The 22294-nt window shown below is 38.5% G+C and overlaps 1 pseudogene; it reads left to right on the top strand.

Moving 5' to 3' along the window:
- The first annotated feature begins 15355 nt into the window (after positions 1-15355).
- On the top strand, positions 15356-16372 carry LOC102729147 (glyceraldehyde-3-phosphate dehydrogenase pseudogene; annotated as a pseudogene).
- The last annotated feature ends 5922 nt before the right edge of the window (positions 16373-22294 follow it).

The raw sequence follows: 22294 nt of genomic DNA, 5'->3' as shown, positions 1-22294 counted from the left end.
AAAAAAAAACCTGTCTGCATAATTCTAAAGCTGTACTTCTCTCTTCCTGGGTTGTGGCACTGTAACTCTTGTCAATTCCCCTCATGCAAATTAGGTTCTAATTCCTCACCCTCTGCCCAGAGTTGGGGCCCTGCTATGAGCCAAGATGTTTCCTAATGCTGGCTCTGTGTTTTCTTTCTTTTAAAAAAATTAAATACATATTTTATTGAAATATATCATACATACAGAAAAATATAGTAGTGTATAGCTTGAAGCCTTTTTTTTTTTTTTTTTTACAAAACATACTTACTAACTAAACCAAAAAATAAAACATTACCACTACCCCAGAAACCTTCACGGCCCCTCCCAGTTACTAGCTCTGCTCCACAAAGGTAACTATTACTATTATTTCCTTTATTATAGATTAGTTTTGATGATTTTTTAACTTTACATAAATAGAATTATATGTATTCTTTTATCTGACTTCTTACTGCTTGACATACATAAGAGAGTCAGTCATGTTACTGTGTGTAACAGTGATTTATTTTCATTTTTTTTCAAGATTTGAGAGAGAGAGAGAGCAGGAGCAGGAGGGGCAGGGGGAGAGGGAGAATCTTAGGCAGACTCCACGTTGAGCATGGAGCCTGATGTGCGACTTGATCCCACCATCCTGAGATCCTGACATGAGCCAACACCAAGAGTTGGGCGCATAACCAACTGTGCCACCCAAGCACCCCTTTATTTTTGTTTCTTGATGGTGTTCTATTGTATGACTATTCCACAATGTATGTGTCCCTTCTTCAGTTGATAAACATCTGGATTGTTTCTAGATTAAGCTATTACAAATAATGTTGCTGCAATCATTCTTGGACAAGCCTTTTGGGCATATACAGCTGTTGAGCTTATAACTGAGAGGTCTGCAATTATGAAACAACAATTTTACAAAGCATTTGTACCAATTTTCCCTTCCATCCGCATGGAAGAGAATTTCAATTGTTCCACATTGTTACCAACACCTGGTATAGCCAGTCCTTTTAATGTTAGCCCTACCAGTGGTGTGTAGTAAAATCTCATTGCAGCCTTAATTTGACTGCATGTAATTGAGGCTGGGAATGTACTTATATGTTTATTAGACATTCAGATGTTGTCTTTTTTGAAGTGATTATTAAAGTCTTTTGCCCATTTTTCTATTGGGTTGTTTTTCTTTTCCACTTGAAACAGTTCCTTAAATATTCATTTCCTTAAATATTAAACACTTGTCAGATACTCATATTGCAAATACTTTCTCTATTCTTTGGTTTGCTTTTGCACGGTCTTAATTGTGTCTTTCACTAAACTTGTTTTTTAAGTATCACTACTCCTAGATGTCCAGTTGCTAAACTACTACGCAATAGTGTCACAATATTTCCTCTGGGCCCTTTCTAATTCTACCTGCAGCCTATGCCCTTGCCTTCAGGACAATGTCTCCTGTTAGCTGCATTCAATACTCTCAGAGTTCAGTGCACCTGTTCCTGTCCTTCCAGAGCGTGCTCCATCCCAGTAGGCAGATCTGTTTCCAAGTTCTGGCACTTTCCAGTCTTCTCAGACTCCCTGCAGTTAACTAGCTGTGCCCAATCATGTTCTGAAGAAGAGTTCAAGATGTCCGAATAATTGACTTAAACATGAATTTTAGAACCCATGACTCTGTGTATTGGGGGAGTCCTAGATATTCTATTTCCTTCTGTCTTACTCACCAAGGATCAAGTATCATTTCTAGCCAAAGGGAATTAGAACATTAAAGCCATGGTTGTTGGTCACCCAAGATACCTCTGCAATTTAGTGCCAGGCGCCTAATCTGTGAGAGAAATTATACTTTGAGAAAATGAAATTCTTAAGCCAAATAGAGAAATTCGACAAATAAATATTGAGTGCCTGATATGTGTCAATCACTGTTCCAAACACTACAGAAATAACAAATAAAAAAAAACCAGACACCAATCCATGCACACATGGCACTTATGTTTTAGATGGAGAAATGGATAGGAAACAAGCTAAGTAAGACATCTAGCGTTTTAGATAATACTAAAGAAAGGGAGGAAGGAGTGTCATGACAGTGGTAGTGGGTTGATAGTTTTAGACAGGATTTCTAGGTAAGGGCTCACCAAAAAGGTGACATTTGAGCAAAGACCAGAAAAAGGAGAGCCAAGGTGACACCTGGGGGGGAGAATGTTCATGACAGAGGAAACAGCAAGTGCAAAGATCCTGAGGTCGAAGTATATCTTTTGTGTAAGAAAAACAGTGAGTAGCAAAGAGGCAAGAATGGCTGGAGGTGAGAGAGAAAAGCAGAGAGAAATAGGAGAAGAGGTCAAATAGGTATAAGATGGGTAAGCTTTATAGGTCATTGACCTATAATATGACATAGGGCTATACTATTTTGGGATAGTGATGATCAGATGCCAAGCTATGTGTTTAGATAGTGAAGATGGTTGTAATTTGAGAGTTGTTAAGGACAGCATAATGCAGCCCTGAGGGAAAAGAAAGAACAGCCATGGGAAGAAAAGGGCTGAGGGCCATACCACAGGACCAGGGGCTTCGCTGGTGGGGAGTGGAGAACGCTGAGATCCTGAGTCCACAGAGACAAGAAGATTCAGGGAAAGGCCAGTATGTGGGAGGCCATTGACAAACTAAGACACAGAGGTTCAGCTGAGACTGGCTGTCTTCTAGCAGGGAATTAAAAATGAGAAAAAAGACTGAGATCACACTGAGAGATCTTGCTGGTACACAGCTCATTACTTAGAAGTCAACTTCTCTCCAGTGTCTGCTTGCCTTGGGATCATTCTCTAGTACTTTAAGTTATTGTTTTTCATATTTTGTGAAGATTTTATACATTTAATCTGTAAAAAATTAGTCTATCCTAACTACTAAGTACTAGAAGTGAGACATCTATTACTTTTCTTTTAATTCGTGACGTTGTCTGTCATCTTTAGCAACTCCATTTTGCAAGACATGTTTTGTTAGTTCTGACTTATACTCCTCTTTTTGGCTAGTCTTTCTTTCTTTCGAGAGAGTAAACAAGTGGGGAAGAAGGGGCAGAGGGAGAGAGAATCTTAAACAGACTCCATGCTGAATGTGGAGCCCAGCCTGGGGCTCAGTCCCAGGATCCTGTGATTATGACCTGAGCCAAAACCAAGAGGCAGATGCTTAACTGAGCCACCCAGGTGCCCCTGGCTAGTAGTTCTTAAATAAGATGTATTTTTCTTTGTTGGTTCTTTGAAACTCTGATTTGAGGTTGAATTGCTGAAGTTGTTAGCTATCTTTCATGTAATAAAAGTTTAGCTGTCTCTACTCCTGTGGGTTGGCAATGTGAAGCGGGCAGGTGAACGGTGATCAGTCTTTCTGTTCTCGCTTTCTTACTTTCTTACTTTCACAGGCTCAGGATCATTGAAGACTTGGGACATCATTGATACGTACCAAGATTACTGCAAACTTAGTGGTTCAAAACAAAATACATTAAACACCTCACGCTTCCTGTGGATCAGGACTCCAGGCACAGCCAGCCTGGATCATCTACTCCAGCATCTTATAAACCTGCATTTAAGGTGTCAGCTGGGGTGATGGGTAGGCACTTATCTAAAGCTCAACTGGGGAAGTATCTGCATCCAGTCTCATTGAGTTGTTGGCAACATTCAGTTCTTGGTGGGCTGTTTGACTGAGGGCCTCAATTTCTTTCTAGCTGTCAGCGGAAGACTGCCCTCAGTTCCTTGCCATCTGGGTCTTCCCCAAAATCCCTGTTTCCTCAAAGCCAGCAAGAAAGAGAGTCTTCCATCAAGACTTATGTTACAATTGTATGCAATATAATCACACACAGTTTTTCACCTTTGCCATGTTGCATGGGTTACACTCAAGTCCCAGCCCTCACCCACATCAAAAGGAAGAGATTGGATAAAGGCACAATTGTTAGTACAGGGGCAGTGGGGCCACTTTAGAGTCTGTCTGCCATAAGTTTCTTTGTGACATGGGGCCAGGAACACTAAACCCACTCATGCATTCAAAGCCAACCTACCATAGGAGGGTGCATTCATTTTGGCAGGACATGTTCTACCTAGGAGCCTCTCCTTCATGCTTCACACAGGAGTTTCCTGATGTTATTCACCTCCATGCTCTTCCCTGGCACCCAAAGACAGCTAAACCTCACATAGGGAAAAGGTTCCTCTTCTCCTCACTGTTGCCTCAACTCTCTGGTCCAGGTGAAGTATAGAGAGTAAAGTCACAGAATAGCCTCCCTTGGGTGGCACATACCCAAAATCCCTTCCTGCATATGTTTTTTTTTAACACATGGAATGTTTCCCACAGCCTAAATGTTTGGAAAGTACTTAAATATATTATGATACCCTTAAGTTATGGTACCCTCAAATTATGTAGCTATTGACAGAGATTTTAGCACGGAAAAATATTCCAGGGGGTGGGGAAGACAGCTTAAAAAACAGTAGATATTTCAAAAATGATTCCTTTTAAATATATGCATGTATGTGTGTATAAATGTTAAAAGTTATTCTCTCTAGGCGGATAGGATAATGGGTGATTTTATATGTCTTCAACTTAGCTGTATAAAAAAATATAACAAAATGTATTTCTTTTGTAATAAAGGGCCAAGCTTTAGAAGTTTTCTGCTTTTTGTATCTTAAGTATAATCTCTCTGAGATGAAGGACTTGGGTTCTTTTTTTTTTTTTTTTTAAAGATTTTATTTATTTATTCATGAGAAACAGAGGGAGAAGCAGGCTTCCAAGGAGCAGGAAGCCCAATGCGGAACTCGATCCCAGGACCCTGGGATCATGACCTGAGCCGAAGGCAGACGCTTAACCATCTGAGCCACCCAGGCGCCCTTGGGTTCTTTATCTCTGTATTTCTAGCTCCTGGCATAACTCCCTTGGACATCTTAGGATCTTAATGGATTTTTAAAAAGATTTTATTTATTTATTTGAGGGGGGGAGGGGCAAAGAGAGAGGGAGCCGACTTCCCGCTGAGCAGGGAGCCCAATGTAGGGCTCCATCCTAGGACCCTGAGATCATGACCTGAACTGAAGTCAGCCGCTTAACTGACTGAGCCACCCAGGCGCCCCAGGCTCTTAATGTTTTCTAAACAAATACATGGATTTCACAAGATTTAACACTAACACCAAAATATTCTATGGGAATATGAAACCATATTAATTTATATGCATTGTTACAAATAAGACAAAACCAAAATCTCCCAAACCTTTGCTCTATTTCTTCTAAGGAACCAACTCCACTTGCCTTCCCCCCATGAATCAAATATTCTAGGAGGTAAGGGTGGCAGACGGTATGGCTCTTGGTAAAGGATGGTTTAGACAAGTGAAATTCACAAATAATTAAATATTTCTTGTTTTATTCTATAGTTTGGACTATCTTCTCTGTTATGACTTTGGAAAAGAATACTAATACGTAGAAAAATCGATGGAGTTGCCGTTATGCTTCCTGCTTTGGACCACCGATAGCGTCCCTGGCAATGAGTACTCAATCGGTTTTGAACTTCGGGATGGAGGAGGAGGAAAACTAATGAACCAAATACATAACACTTGAAATAGTGGGAATTTACTGTACGTAACCCCTTGGTATTTTGTTTACTTCACCCAGAATAAACTGTTAGTAACCAGGAGTGATTGGGTAAGGGATTTTTTTTCCTAAGAATACTAAAAAGTAGCATATCACAGTATGTTTATAAATTGTTATGTCCGTATTGCCTTTTAATGCTTACGTTATTTTTAAGGCTAGGAAGGAAAATGTAATTTAAATCCTATTTTCTGGAGGAGAATACTGGAGCACTGAAAGAGTCTAAAGAAATGGTATGAGATGATTGGGAAAGTCAGACCCATCAAATAATAGAAATTTATGTTTTTGATCAATCTATCTGTACTAAGCATGGCTGAGCTCCTTTTACCCCTCTTCACTGGTTTCCTGATCCCTAAAAAAAATAAAACAACAAATAACAAGGTAGTTGGTCTTTTCATTCTCCCTCCATAACTCCAATATTTCATGATGGTTAGCTCAGTTTCCCCTTTTTAGCCTACTCTTTGCCCAGCAAATGCTTTCAGGTACACTCAGGTGAGCAACAAAGCCATGCATCAACATCACGATGCTAACAAGAGTTCACTGGCATATTTCATCTTGTTGGGTTTTCCTTTTTGTAGGTTCAGCCTCAATCCTGTCTAGGTTCAGACAACTGATGCATTTTCCTCCATGTGTCATTTTAACAACAACAACAACAAAAAACCTGGAGAGCCTGCCATGTGCTGGACACTATGCTAAATCTTTGCTGAAGGATGGGATGAAAAAAGAAAAGCAAGCCGATAGCCCAGTTTCAGCTGCTCCTGTCCTGTGCTCAGATGAGTGTTTTCATTTCTCTCTCATTCTGCAGCATACCTTCTCCCATCAAGTCCCTGCTTGGAAGTCCCCTGCCCTCGTACCTGCCGTATCCAAAATCTGAGATCCGCCCCAGCAATTCGGCGGCCAGCCTACTTCCCTCCTTTCTCTCTTTTCTTGCTCTTTGGTTTCCTTCTTCGCTTTATCAAAGTTCATTTTTTCTTCAAAAAGGTAAAAATTCAATTTGACTTCTCCACCAGGAAGTGTACTCACAAATTAATCTGTTTCATTGCTCTCTTTAAGGAGTGCCTAGAATTGGCTATTATTCCCAGGAAAAGATGTTCGGTAAGTACTGTTTCAGGTTACACTGGCTTCCAAATCTTCTTTAACATTTTTTTTTCCTGTGGTCAAAAGGAAACATGCTTTGGACGAAATGAGAGAACACAAGGAGGTATAGAGAAGAAAAGGAAAATTAGAGGTTCATCATCCAGAGCAAATATTAATGTTTGCATACATTTTTTAAGATCTTATTCTACTCATATGTGACTGCACATAAAACACATATGTTTACTGAATGGGTATAATTTGAGATACGCATTTTTGTACCTCTTTTTATTTAGCATAGTGTTGTGACATTTTCTGACATAATTAAATATTCTTATAAACATAATATTTTTAAAGCCTACCCTGAATTACTTTCAGATGTTTCCCTTTATTTATTACTTGAGAAAAAGATCAACCCAATAATTATGGGCATTTCTAAAGTTCAGGAATAGTTTAGAAAGCTATCCTAAGGAAAACTAATACATATATATGGGGATATATACACCAATGTGCTTGTTGCAAGATTTTTAGATGGTTAAAAAATGGTGTCAGTCTAAATGTCCATCATAATGGGAATTGTTAAATAATTTAGGTTATCTCAGTACCAGGAAATAATGAGGCTCAGTTGGAAAGAGTGTCCATGATATACTGTTTGGTAGAAAAAGGAAATTATAGAACAATATATAGAGTTTGATCCCAATTTTATTAAAATATATACGTTTATTGGGGCGTCTGGGTGGCGCAGTTGGTTGAGCCTCCGACTCTTGGTTTCAGCTCGGGTTATGATCTCAGGGTTGTGGGATCAAGCCCCTTACAGGGCTCTGCACTCAGTGGGGAGTCTCCTTAAGATTCTCTCTCCCTCTCCCTCTCCCCCTCCTACTTGTGCTCTCTCTCTAAAATAAATAAATAAACCTTTAATATATATATATTTCCTTACATGCTTACAGAGGAGTGTGTTGAGATTTATTTAAATGCTTATAGAGAAATGTGTAGAGATGGTACACACCATCTATAGTTTAAATTTTTGAATCCCTAAAATTAAACTTAAGCATGTGGGAAAAGCTAATATTGCTGTTGATTTTAAGGTAAACAAAGATTTCATGTATTTTATTTGATGTAACGGAGACAGTGGTGTTATGCATCACAAATATCAAAATGCCACTATATACAACAATGCATAAAATTTGAGTAAAACTGCTGAAGATATTCTAAGAACAGATGAGGAAACATGAGAGCAAATTCCTCTGTACTTTGGGAAGAGACTTGTGTGCTCTGTTGGAAAGTTTTTATCTTCTGGGAAACTATGGAATAATATCCAAGTTAGTTTCAGTCTTGTCTTTGTGGATTAGTGGCTAGGGAAATGGTCAGGACTGGTCATGTAAGTGAAGCATAGTAACTATAAATAAATATTTCTATTACGATTACCATGGTCTATACAGAGAAAAAAAGTCTTGAGGAGGATATGTTGTTTGATCAAGAGGCTCAGAAACTTTTTTGCCTGATAGAAGCAGGAAAGCATATGTTTTATTCACTTCCCTGAGAAATAGGAAATCTGACTCGATCTGCAGGAAGCCAGGCGTCCTGGGAAAGGTCTCTCAAGGTCTTCCTTAGTAGAAAAAACACCCAACTGGGATTTAAAAACCTGGAATCTGATCCTATCTTTTTCGACTAGCCATTTGAGTGATTTGAAAAACGTTACTTCACTTCTCTGAGGCTCAGATTTTTCTTCCCTCACTAAAAGAATGGTAAAAATAATGCATGCTCATTATAAAAATTTTAAGCAATATTTAAGTATATGAAGTAAAATTATTTTGGCTCATTTTCCAAATCTACTCCATGGTGGAACTGCTGTTAAAAATTTGGTGTATATCACACTGTACATTCCTCTCTAAGCACTTAAATAAATAAATATATTTTAATAAAAATAGGATCAAACTCTATATATTGTCCTAACTTTCTCTTCCCACTAAACAGTATATCATGGACACTCTTTCCAACTGTAGCCTTATATTTCATGATACAGAGATATCCTTATTTATGTAAAGATTCCCATTATGATGGGCCTTTATACCAACCCCAATTTTTAACCATCTAAAGATCCTACAACAAGCACATTGGTACGTATATCCCCATGTATATGTATCAAGTTTCTTTAGGATAGCTTTCTAACAATAGAACTGCTGAGGTATACACATTTCAAATTTGTGTAGGGAGTACCAAACTACCCTCCAAAACATACCACTTGATCTTTCCCCCAGTAGAGTATGAGAATGCTCCTTCTGCACACCTTTATCAACACTGAATATCATAATCTTTTTATATTTTGCCAGTCTGATCAGTGAACATGGGATCTTATTGAAACTTTCTTAATCTACAATATAGAGTTGGATTGCATGATCTCTACAGACACTTGGGTTCTAAAATGCTACATGTGGAAAACATAATTGCTTTGCCTAAAGACATACATGCAAGGCATCATAATGGATTTTCCTGATCCATCTGTAAATCTATAATGCACAGTCCTGAGAGTTTCTGCTGAGAATTCCAGAGGAGGTAAGACACCCAGTTAGAGTTAGGGGACCCACCCACCATCAATCTCATCTGAAGGGAAGGAAGACTGTTGCTATTTTCAACAATTTTAACTAAAAGGGAAAAACCATAGTACCAAAAACAAACAAACAAAAAAAACAGAGCAAAACAAAACAAAAAAACCGCCAAACTCAGAACAAAAGGTTAAAAATATATAAACCTTGGGGCGCCTGGGTGGCTCAGTCGTTAAGCGGCTGCCTTCAGCTCAGGTCATGATCCCAAGGTCCTGGGATCGAGCCCCGCATGGGGCTCCCTGCTCGGCGGAGAGCCTGCTTCTCCCTCTACTACTCCCCCTGCTTGTGTTCCCTCTCTCGCTCTCTCTCTCTCCATCAAATAAATAAATAAATAAAATCTTAAAAAAAAAAATATATATATATATAAACCTTCCTTCAGTATTGCATGTAACAAAGCAAGGACTAAAACTCAGTATTTAAAATATAGCATTTGGTAGGGCACCTGGGTGGCTCAATTGGTTAAGCGTCTGCCTTTGGTTCAGGTCATGGTCTCCGGGTCCTGGGATCAAGCCCCCCACATTGGGCTTTCTGCTCAACGGGGAGTCTGCTTCTCCCTCTCCGTCTGACCCCTCCACTCGTGATTTCTCTCTCTCTCTCAAAATAAATAAATAAAATCTATAAAATAAAATAAAATATAGCATTTGGCAGGGACTCTGTAACTACTGATAATAACTCCATTGATGAAGTGATCTCAGTTCATGTCTTCTTTCTGGCTAAATCTATTTAAATATGTAGATTGTATGCTAACGCTAACACAACTTTCAGTTAGCCCTAGGGAAAAAAAAGACTATGACAGAGCACTGGAAAATCTACCAGGGGAAGGTTAGTTTGATTGATGTGACCTTCTGGCTTCAGCATCTATTTGTTCCATTAAGAGCTACAGTGTCTTTTCTGTAGCAATTTGGAAACCATCTCCTAGAGTTAGGGTGCTAGTGATTTTCCCCCAAGCTCCTACTGTGAGTAAAGGTTAAGTGTCTTAATTACCATTAGTTTTTTTTGTTTGTTTGTTTGATGATTTCCTTTCCAGGAGGTCTTTTTATTTCATAAACTCTTTGTGCATTTTTAAATCTTTCAGCTTTTAAAATTCCAATCAGTTATACTCCAAGAATGGAGGAAATAATTTCTCAATGGCATCTGTAGAGACATTTATTAAAATGTCAACATAACCCCAGGACTGACCTATGGCATGACCTCCTACTGGTCTCCGCAGCCAGCCTTCACCCCTTTGACCCAAACTCCACTGGAGGCCAGAGTCACTACCTACGACTTCCCTGCCTTTTAGGGGATTTGGCTTAGAATGTTTCCCATATCTGACCTTGATCCTTGGATCCCACCTCCTTCCTTGCCTTTTTCCTTCTAGCACAACCCACGTTCCACGGAGACTGATGGTTGCCCAAACACTTGGCTTATATCTGTGCATTTTCATGGGTGGCCCCACTGCCCGGAATGACTTGTCCCCCAGCATGTCATCCCCTTGTTTGTCTCTATTCGACCTTTCAAGACACAGCTCAATTTTCACCTTCTCTGAGAAAAAGAACTCTCCAGGGAAAGCTGACCCCTTTGTGCCCTCAATCTCTGGTCTCCTGCCTGTTAAACAGAATGACAGAGGTTATTTTAAAAGGCTGTCTTCTATATTAGATTCTGCCTGTGCTTCCTTCTGGCTAAATCCAGGCCCTATGGATTGGTCATCTTTCCAGCATTGATCAAAGGGTGGGACATACTGTAGAGATATAGTAATGTTAATGGAATTGACTTGAACTGAATGACATAGTGGCAAATCTGATATTACTTGGAAACTCATTTTACTGGTGATCTTGGCATAAGTTCCAACAAAGCATTGTCAAAGAAGGGACACACATACTGCAGAGATTTATCTATAGATATATCAATAATCACAAATTAGGCAAACTACTAATGATTCCCGCCTCTGTCACAGAGATCCCAAGGTCCTTATTATTGGAAGGCGGAATGAGAAAGATTTCATTCTGTTATTTTTACAGTCTTCTTTGTACTTCCTGTACAATAGCCATGGCTCCCTAAAGATTCTGAGACCTTCTGAAATGTTTGAAAGCAGGTTCAATGAAGAGACAAGACTAACAATATGTGTGAAGTATAATAGGACTCACTTTGCTAGTGTTCATTTAATTTTTTAAAGGTATAACATCATCTTTCCAACCTTCAAAATGTTCAAATAATTTTGACCTGACCAATTTTGGAGATTTTAATGAAATACATTTCCCCTTTACCTGTCTAACAATTCAAAGTAAGTGCCTTATCTATAAATATATCATCCTTTAATTCTAAGATTCTTTAATGCCTATAATTATACTTAAAGCCTAAAATTGTTATAATTACATTGACTTTTACAGAAAGATCCTCTGAGATACATAGTGAAAAATTTCCCAATGTCTGCATAAGAATATTAAATAGTGAATTCATTTCATTACTCCTTCTGTTGTAGAAACCTGACTCCTTGAACTGAATGCCTTCTTTAAAGTATGTTCTGTGTTCTCAGGCTAAAGAAAAGCCTTTAAAGCAGCATAACCCCAAATACTCACTGGTGCTTAAATAGTTGTTAATATATTATCTCTAATAAGCTATACAAAGTTATTTATGGAGAAAATGGTGACTATACTTATTAAGGTTTAAATATTAGAAACCGATTTAAAATGGAAAATATCATGTAAAAATGATTGGTATGCATAGATAAATCAGAAAAAGATCTTTGGTTATTTTTGTTTAAAACTACCAAAGTATAGTTTTCAAAAGTTTATGTTTAAAATACATACTTACATTAACTGAATTACATTTCATTATACATAACTGTACTTTTAAAAATCCACCATCCCACACAATAAAGTGGTAACAGTCTGTTTATGGCTGTGGAATGTTGGATTGTTAACAGGCATCCAGAAATGGAATTATTAAGTTAATGAGTATGAACATATTTTGAGTTCCTGATGCATATTTCCAAATTACTTCTGAAAGGGTGACACCACTTTACAGTATCATTGGTAATGCATGAAAATATGAATTAAAATCTGCTTTTTTGAGAAATAAACAATATTACTTTTATAAAAATTTGCCAATTTAATAGGTATGAGGTGTATTATTCTAATCTACATTTGTTTACTTTCTAACAAAGTTGAATATTTTCCCATAAATTTAAGTTAGATTTTGTGTGTGCAAATCATTTGGTTATGTTTTCCAGCTATCTATCTATTGAAATCTTAGTGTTTTTCTCATTATTATTATGAGCTGTGTGTTATGTACATATATAATATTATCCTTTTATCTTCTATATTTGTTATAGAAGAATATCTTCTATATTTGTCTACATTTGTTTTTTCACTCTGTTGCTTGTCTTTTAGTTTGTTTATGCACTATTTTAAAAAGCATCAGGGGCACCTGTGTGGCTCAGTCAGCTAAGTGCCCGACTCTTAATTCGGCTCAGGTCATGATCTCAGGGTCATGGGATGGAGCAATGCATCAGGCTCTGCACTCAGCAGGGAGTCTGCTTCTCTCCGTCTCCCTCCCCCTCTAGCCCTCTGCGTACTCTCTCTCTCTAAAATAAAAAAATAAATAAATCTTTAAAATAATCTTTAAAAAAAGCATCAGATATTTGAAATTATAGTATATCTGCCAATCTTTCCCTCAGTAATTGTTTTCTGAAGCATCTGGGAAGTTCTCTCTCACATCATCCCCCAAGTTGATAAATATAGAATTCCATTACTTTCTGTTTCTTCTACTATTTAAGTTTTTATATAACATTTTCAGCATTTTGATTATGATAAGACTTGATGTAATTTTCTTCCTGTTTCTTGTGTAGGATTCATCATTTGTCATCAAATTTAGAAAATGTCCAGTCATTATCTCTTCAAATATTTTTTCTGTCTGCCCCTGCCTTTGGGGATTCCAATTGCAAATACATCCATCCACTTAAGGTTGTCTCATAATTTACTGGTGCTTTGTTCATTTCAAAAAACAATTCTCTGTGGATGTTTCATTTTAGGTAGTTTCTATTGCTGTGCTTTTGAGTTCACTAATCTTTTCTTCTGTGACATCTACTTTGCCATTCCTCCCATTCAATGTATTTTTCATCTTACCCATCAGTTTTCTTGTCTTGTAGCTTGATGAGGGTCTTTTTAAACATATCCTCTGTCTCTATTAACTTTTTGAACATACAGAATATAGTTATAACAATTGATTATTGTCTTTGCTAATTCCAATGTCTGCGTTAGTTCTGGGTCTGTTTCAATTGATGTTTCTTCACTATTTTCTTCCTTTTTTGTGGGCCTCATTATTTTTTATTCAATACCAGATATTGTGAAAATTCCCTTGTTGGGTGTTGGATATTTTTCTATTCCTTTAGACTTTGTTGAGTTTTGCTCTGGAATGTAGCTAGGTTACTTGCCAATAGTTCTATCTTTCATGTCTTGCTGTTGAGATGTGTTGGGTGGCACTGGGCAGTGCTTACGTCTGGCCAATTGCTCCAATTACGCCACTTTTGAGGCAAGACTCTTCTGTGAACTCTCCCCAGTCACGAGGTTTTCATCTCACTGGTAGGAAGGGGCTCTATTCTTGGTGCTGTGTGAATATGGGCACTGTTCCCTCTAATCCCTTCAAATGACTCTTCAGCTGTAGCAAGCTCTGACCAGGACTCAAGGGGGCTCCCTGCAGATCTCCACACCTCTCTCACTCTCTCTCTCTCTTTGAGGGTTTCTCTTCTTCAGTATTCTGTCCTGCAAACTTTAGCCACCTTGCTCTCCCTGGACTCTTAGCTCCACATCTTCAACTCAGAGAGTCCACTGTGCTCGCCCTGGGTTTCCTCTCCTTAGGCTGTGACCAGGAGACTCTCCCATGGTTAGTACGGGGTTCGCCTCTTTTTTTCATGTCTCTCTGGGATCACTGGTAACTTAGTTGCCCAATGCATAGTGTTTTGAAAACCATTGTTTCTTATATTTTGTCCATGTTTTGGTTGTTTCCAGTGAGAGTGTTAATATGGTCCCTGATTACTCCGTTCTGTTCAGAACTATGATTTTTTTATGATTCTGTAATTCATTCTTGTGTATGGATTGAGGTGAATATCTGTTTTGATTTTTTTTACTCCACCCAAATTACCTACCCCAACATCAACTAGTGAATATTTTCTTCCCTGATTGTCTTTGATATTTACTTTGTACTATATACTGGGGTACATTTCTGGATTAGCTCTTTGGTACTGCAGATGTATTGGTCATTTTTGCCCCAGAGCTATCCTCTTTTACCTGGAGCTGCTTTGTCATATATTTTTAATACCTGATAATGTTAATCTACCTTATTATATTTTTCCATTAAATTTCCCTCTGAGAATTTTTAAAATGTATTCTGTTATACTTATTCTTTTATATCCATTTAGGAAACGTTTTGTCAAATTTTTAAAACCATTCTGGGATTTTTTTTAAGACTGAATTAAATATGTAAATTAACTTGGAGATGACACATAAACATTTATAATATATTTGTCTTCCTATCTGGGAACATAATATAGCTATCAATCTTCGCTCCTCAGTCAAATCATTTGTTTTAATTTTCCATAAGTTTTTATTGTTTCTGCACAAAGATCTTATATATTTTTCTCTCAGATACTTTGTGTGTGTGTGTTGCTATTGGAAATTGGCCTTTATTTTGTTGGTTTGTTTTCCTACAATTCCAGATAAAATGCTATGGACATCACATGTGTGTGTCTGTGCATTTATACTCTCACCTATTTAGTTTCCTATATTCCATACTATATCCAGTTCTTTCTAGAACTGAATCCTTGGCTTTTCTAGGTATATAATCATGTTGCTGGGAAAAAATGCTATTTTCATCTCTTTATTTGCAATACTTAAATAACCCATGGTAAACCAAACTGGTTTACTGGGTCTTGAAACTAGTAACAGCATAGAGTTATAGCACAAAAAATATTAGTCTGGCTCTTAGAACTGGAAATAAACTGAGATCTTCAGAGAAGTCTTTTAAGAATACCAAAGGGAGACTCTCTGCTTCTCCCCATTGGACAAATAGCTGCATCTTCTGGTGCAGTGCCCGTCAGTTCCCGAGACACGATGGTAAAGTTTGGAGTAAACGGATTTGGCCGTATTGAGCACCATGTCGTCAGGGCTGCTTTTTAGTCTGGCAAAGTGGATATTGTCACCATCAATGACCCCTTCAGTGATCTCAACTACATGGTCTGCATGTTCCAGTATGATTCCACCCATGGCAAGTTCAATGGCACAGTCAAGGCTGAGAATGGGAAAATTGTCATTAGCGGAAAGCCCAACTCCACCTTCCAGGAGCGAGATCCTGCCAACATCAAATGGGGTGATGCTGGTGCTGAGTGTGTTGTGGAGTCCACTGTGGTCTTCAACACCATGGAGAAGGCTGGGGCTCACTTGAAGGGTAGGGCCAACAGGGTCATCATCTCTGCCCCTTCTGCTGATGCCCCCATGTTTGTGATGGGCGTGAACCATGAGAAGTATGACAACTCCCTCAAGGTTGTCAGCAATGTCTCCTGCACCACCAACTGCTTGGCCCCTCTGTCCAAGGTCATCCATGACAATGTTGGCATCATGGAAGGACTCATGACTGCAGTCCATGCCATCACTGCCACCCAGAAGACTGTGGTGGCCCCTCTGAGAAGTTCGACGGGCTGCCCAGAGCATCATCCCTGTTTCTACTGACACCAAGGCTGTAGGCGAGGTCATCCTGAAGCTGAATGGAGAGCTCACTGGCATGGCCTCTGTGTCCCCACCTCAACCTGTCAGTGGTGGATCTGACCTGCTTCCTGGAGAAAGCTGCCATGGACAGTGATATCAAGCAGGCATCAGAGAGTCCCCTTGGGGGCACACTGGGCTCCACTGAGGACCAGGTTGCCTCCTGTGACTTCACAGGTGACCCCTACTCTTCCACATTCAGTGCTGGGGCTGGCATTGCTCTCAACGACCACTGTGTCAAGCTCGTTTCCCCGTATGACAATTAATTTGGCTACAGCAACCAGGTGGTGGACCTTCTAGTCCACATGGCCTCCAAGGAGTAATAGCCCCCTGGACCACCAGCCCCAGTGAGAGCAAGAGGAAGAGAGAGGCCCTCCACTGCTGGGGAATCCTCACCCCCACTCATCCCCTAACACACTGAGAATCTCCCAACCTCTACTACACAGTTTTCATCCCAGACCCCCTGAAGAAGGGGAGGGACTTGGAGAGCCCTACTTTGTCATGTACCATCAATAAAGTATACTGTACCCAGCCAAAAAAAAACCAAAAGGAGAATACAAATGTAACACAAAGAAAACTTTAAAAAATTTTTTCTCTCTTTACTTCCTATCTAATACCATCTAACACATGGAGCTGCTCTTTTCTTCCATTTATCACCCCAGCTCTTCTCTACCCCAAGTTCTTCAAAGCCAGCTCACAGAGAGCATTTTCCTGACCCCCCACAGAGGGCATTAAGCAGTATCCCCACGTAAAAATCCTTCTCCTCCACACCAACTATCTAAACTTTCCTGGATTTTCTGATAACTCTTTGTCATTATGTTTCTATTAACCTCCCCTTGCTGGCTTTCCCAGTTCTGTACTTCACCATGACCCTTTTCAACACAAAAATCTCCCCAGTAACAAACATTCAATGGAAATTAACTTAGAATGAGGTGGGGACAGGGAAGGGGATTCAGGACACCCACACCTACAGTTATGTGTGTTTATTAAACAGATGACCGAATAATTCTCATTAGCTAAGAAAATCTAAACACTTTCAAGTCCTGTGATTAAAGGCCCTCCTTTTATTGCTTTTTATAATATATCAAAAAATCATATGAACTAATTTTTATATAATTGTACACAATTTTCAAATTTAAAAAGTTTGTTGCTCCACATGTTACCTGGGGATACTGCTTAATGTCCTCCGTGGGGGGTCAGGAAAATGCTTCAGTGCCATCTGCTGGTTCCTAGAGCTATATCAGGCACTTACTCTAATTGCTTGCTGAAATTTTTTTTTTTCCCAATTCCCAGTTCCCCACGACTGCATTTCAAAAATAACCAGAAAAATAATTGCCATTTCTGGTGACAGGACCACAAGTGTTCAAATTCATAATAATGTAAATGACTCTGACTAGGACATAATATGAAGAACAAATATTTAACTTCGCAGTTCATTGAACGAATCATGTATTTGTTGCCACTTGACTAAAGTGTAGATTTCACATGCTGAATTGACGTTGCTCATTACATACATCTTTTTTCATTTCTCACCAGTGGATATATTTTCAGATAGATAGTGTCCCAACAGTTGTGATATATGATGCAAATAATGTACAAACAAAAGAATGTGGAAGTTTCTGAGTAATTTACTTTTATTTCAGTTAGAATATTTCTAAGTCAATCCTGTAACAATACTTTCATTCACTTACATTCTGATATACATTTCTTGAACAGGACAGAGATACATACAGACACAGCTTACACATATATACATTCATTCACTCACTTGTTCAGCCAATAAATATTTGCTGTCAACCACATCCCAGGCATGTTACTTCACACCAGGGATTTAGTAGTAAGCACAAGAAAGCCCTGATTTCAACACCACCCTTGGACCGGGGTAAGGTCTGCACCCTACATATCACAGATGCATAAAAAAAAATTTTGTTTAAAAATGTGGGAGGCTGTCCCTCAAAATCTGCCTTTTAGCACTGCTGTAGCATAACCTGTGAGCCTGAACATCCAGTCTCCGATTTGTGTTAAGCATCAGGGAAAGAGGTCTCTTGTCCTGTGTCCTCAACTAAAAGAAAACCCTGTTTGAATGCACTGAAGGCTTATGAGTTGTACTGCTTCCCGACACTGTGTCGGAGCATAAGGAAGATTTGTATGTAAAAGGGCTTAGGTAAGAAAAAAAAAAACAAAGTAATTAACTTGTCACATTCTTCCTTTCAGACTGCATGAACATAATAGATTTCTGCACAATGAAGTGTTATTTCTAAGTAGTTCCAAATGTACTTTCTTGTTTCCTTTTGTTTTCCAATTTACGAGTCTGGATGTACTCATGAACCAGCAAAGTATTCTCAACAATTGGATATGGTAGCTGAAGACTGTTTACAGTATTAAACAATTCATATGACTCTTAAATTTGAAAATAGGTAGGTAGAGATGTAACACCCATGAAGGGTAATACTGATTCTATACACTGGCAACTAGATGGACATTGAATTACAAACTTGTGAATAATTTATTTTTTATGAAAAAATTTTATTTATTTATTTATTTATTTGAGAGAGCGAGAACATGAGCAGGGGAAGGGGCAGAGGGAGAGATAAAGGGACAAGTAGACCCTCTACTGAGCAGGGAGCCCGAGGTGGAGCTCCATCCCAGGACCCTGAGGTCAGCTCCTGAGCTGAAGTCAGGCACTTAACCTACTAAGCCACCCAGGTGCCCCTTGTGAAAATGTTTAATAAGGTAATAATATTTACAAAAAAATCTAAAACTTCAGCTTTATTTAATTTTATTTAAAATTTTGTCATTAATTATAATCTATTTTGTCTTCTTAAAAGAGAGATAACTGTTGGGGTGCCTGGGTGGCTCAGTTGATTAAGCGTCTGCCTTTGGCTCAGGTCACGATCCCAGAGTCCGGGGATCGAGCCCCTCGTTGGGCTCCTTATTCAACCAGGAGCCTGCTTCTACCTCTACATCTGCCACTCCCTCTGCTTGTGCTCTCCCTCATGTGCGCTCTCCCTCTCAAATAAATAAATAAAATCTTAAAAAAAAAAGATAACTGTTGGGGCGCCTGGGTGGCTCAGTCGTTAAGCATCTGCCTTCGGCTCAGGTCATGATCCCAGAGTCCTGGGATTGAGCCCCGCATGGGGCTCCCTGCTTGGTGGGAAGTCTGCTTCTCCCTCTCCCACTCCCCCTGCTTGTGTTCCCTCTCTCTCTGTGTCAAATAAATAAATAAAATCTTAAAAAAAAAAAAAAGATAACTGTTGAAAACAAGTGGAAAATAAAATGTACTGACTTTTTACTTAATTTATATTTTTATGAAAATATATTCATTTTGCATACTTTGAATGTAATGAAATTTTATTTTTTAATCTTTTTGATAATTTTTGTCAATAGAACACAATTTATGAAAATCTGGGTGAAACAACATGATTGGTAATTTTGCTGAAATGAAGGCAAAATTTTATGGGATAAATATAGAGGGAATGCATTAGCCCTATATGTCTTTATTACTCATTCAACATCATCAGCCAATCAACATTACATTACATAGGTACAATAATTAAGTACTGTCATCTTTTATATTTTGCCGTCTTTCATTCATACAAAAACATTTTTATTTTGTCATTATAAATGTTTACTTGTCAAAAATGGAGGTTATAACAGTTAACAGTAGAGGAGAGGAGTTAACAGTGTGTTAGGTTGACTTAAAACTTTTAAATATTTAGGGGCACCTGGGTGGCTCAGTCAGTTGAGTGTCTGCCTTTGGCTCGGGTCATGATCCCAAGGTCCCGGGATCTGGCCGCAGGTTGGCATCCTTACTCAGCAGGGGAGTCAGCTTCTCCCTCTCCCGCTGCCTCCCTCTTCCTCTGTCTGCCGCTCCCCCTGCTTGTGCTCTCTCTGTCAAATAAATAAATAAAATCTTAAAAATATATATATATATTTAGACCAACGGTAGGTGAGTCTCTATCTGCACACTGCTCAGCTGCCATGATCTTAGGGGCAGACTTCATGTCAGCCTATGTGAAGACAGTATTCAAGAGAGGGGACACAAGAAATAAATAGGCAAGCAAATCAGATTGTTCCAGGTAGTCAAAAATGCTGTGAAGAAAATACAAGCTTGGTGTATTTAATGGATACAAAGATGCTCTGTTGCGACCGGAGTGGAGTAAATGTCAAGATCAGTCCTATCTGGGGTGATCTCCATTTTGTCAAGACTTCTCATTCAGGTCTCCGCTTAAATGTTCCCTCCTCAGAGTCCTTTTCCAACCACTCAAACTAATGATGCCTTTTCTTGGTCACCCCTATCATATGGCTCTGTAGCAATGTCATTAGAGTACTTATCACATTACTTGATGCTCTTCTGGTTTATCTATTTGCTTACTGTTTGTTTCTTCCTGGTGCAATGTAGGTTCCATTAGAGTAGAAAGCCCAGCTGTCTTGTGCACCACTATATGCCTAGCCTGGTTTAAAGTACACATGGAATGAACCAAAGTATCAATACTAGGGATTAAAAGGGGTAGGGTGAAGGAGGGAGAATATCTTTTAAAAAACAACTTACTCATTCAAATCACCCTTAGAAACTGTGGGGTGGAGGTTGAGTCCTTGCCTTGAATAGTTATTGAATTGAGGAACAGAATTCATCACTCTACTGTAATGACATCTCGCATCAGATGAAAGAGCGTATGGTTAAAATGCCATCTCTGAAAACCATGTTTATCCTTGCATCAAGAAGTATGCATCAGCTATAGCTAAAGTTATGGATTTCATGAATGTAAAGTAGCAAAAGCCATGAAAAGGATTTTTAGACAACTGATATTTTAAATTCAAATAACTGAGAAAGTAAGTTTGCTCTGGTTCTCAACTGAATAATCAAACAGGAGATAGGCGTATAACAGTAAAATCAAGGAGGAGATAATCAGAAAACAATCAGGAATATATCCAAAGAATTCTTTTAAAATGGAGAAAAAGATATAATTCAAGATCATGGTATATTTTTAAAATAAACTCTTTTTAAAATATATATATTATATATATATATTTATGAATCTCTGACTTGTTTTCTTACTTCCCTAGTTTACTTCCAAAATAAAATTCAACATGGCACCGTATACCATTGGAATTGACATAGAAAGGCATAAAAGATTTCAAAACAGAGCAAGCAAGCCTAGCTAAGCCTAGCTCTTTTAAATAGGGTGGAGAGGCCATAAAGGAGGAAAAATTTATGCATATCCTCATTGGAGGAACCATGAACTTTTTGCCAGCTGCAAGCCCTCAGCCTGGATTTAATTCCTTCATCATCATGACACCTAAATCTTTCAAATTCTTCACTTTGAAAGGAGGCAACTTGAATTAACAAGTTTCAATCCTTCATTTATCTATTAACCCAACCAATCCCAAATAACATACTTTCAATTCCTATTTTGCATAGAGGACCTAAATGAGAACTGCACTCATGACCTTTCACCTTTACATCTCTGTCCCCTCCTTGTCTTCCTCGGAACATAATTCAAGTTCCTATCTGAATCTGTCTCCCGAATTGCCATTCTCATTGCCCAAATAAATGCCTGTTTGCTCGAAATCTCAGTGAATTCTTTCTTGGTTGACAAAGAGTTGAACCAAATTCCTGTAGCACTTTTCATTTTCATTTTTATAAAGCTTTAAAAAATGTATTCAGGATTTTTTAAGTGAAAAAGCAAACTTGTCTTGTGGATAAAACGGTACTGATTTTTCATTTCTTACTACTTTAACTTCTCCCTAAGCTGATTGCTTTTGTAAAGGCAAAATTCCCTTTGACACATTAGGACAAAACAATTTCTTTAATGGCGTGAGCCAAGCTACTCATGTTGTTTGACAGAGTCCAAGTATGGGGGACAATCCTGAAAACAGGAGACTCCACAGCTGGCTCCTGCTATTCTCTTTCATTTTGTTTATGGCAATCTTTATAATTGTGAGAATATTTCTGGGCTGGCTCCTGCTATTCTTTTTCATTTTATTTACGGCAATCTTTATAATTGTGGGAATATTTCTGGGGTTTCATGATAAAGTGACGCCTATCTTAGTTACGCCTATCTAGGCAATCATAATGAAACTAATTCCACGAAGAATTAGTTTCTATAGAACAAAATAACAAGACGGTCACGCTCTGTCTAGCACCTTTCTCTTTGTGTACTGTTTTTTAGTTTTAGCGAAAGCCAATAAGCAGAAATCAATAAAGGTCATGTTAATCATTACAAAGGAAAAATGAAAGAAGGCTATGGCTGTAATCCAGAAAATGATCTAAGATTTGGAAAAACAAAA

Source organism: Leptonychotes weddellii, chromosome 6 (genome assembly GCF_054177405.1).
Source record: "Leptonychotes weddellii isolate Sample4059 chromosome 6, ASM5417740v2, whole genome shotgun sequence".
In the NCBI taxonomy this organism is placed as follows: domain Eukaryota; kingdom Metazoa; phylum Chordata; class Mammalia; order Carnivora; family Phocidae; genus Leptonychotes; species Leptonychotes weddellii.
The sequence above is the reverse complement of the archived record's forward strand: the minus strand, read 5'-3'. Positions and strand labels throughout refer to the sequence as shown.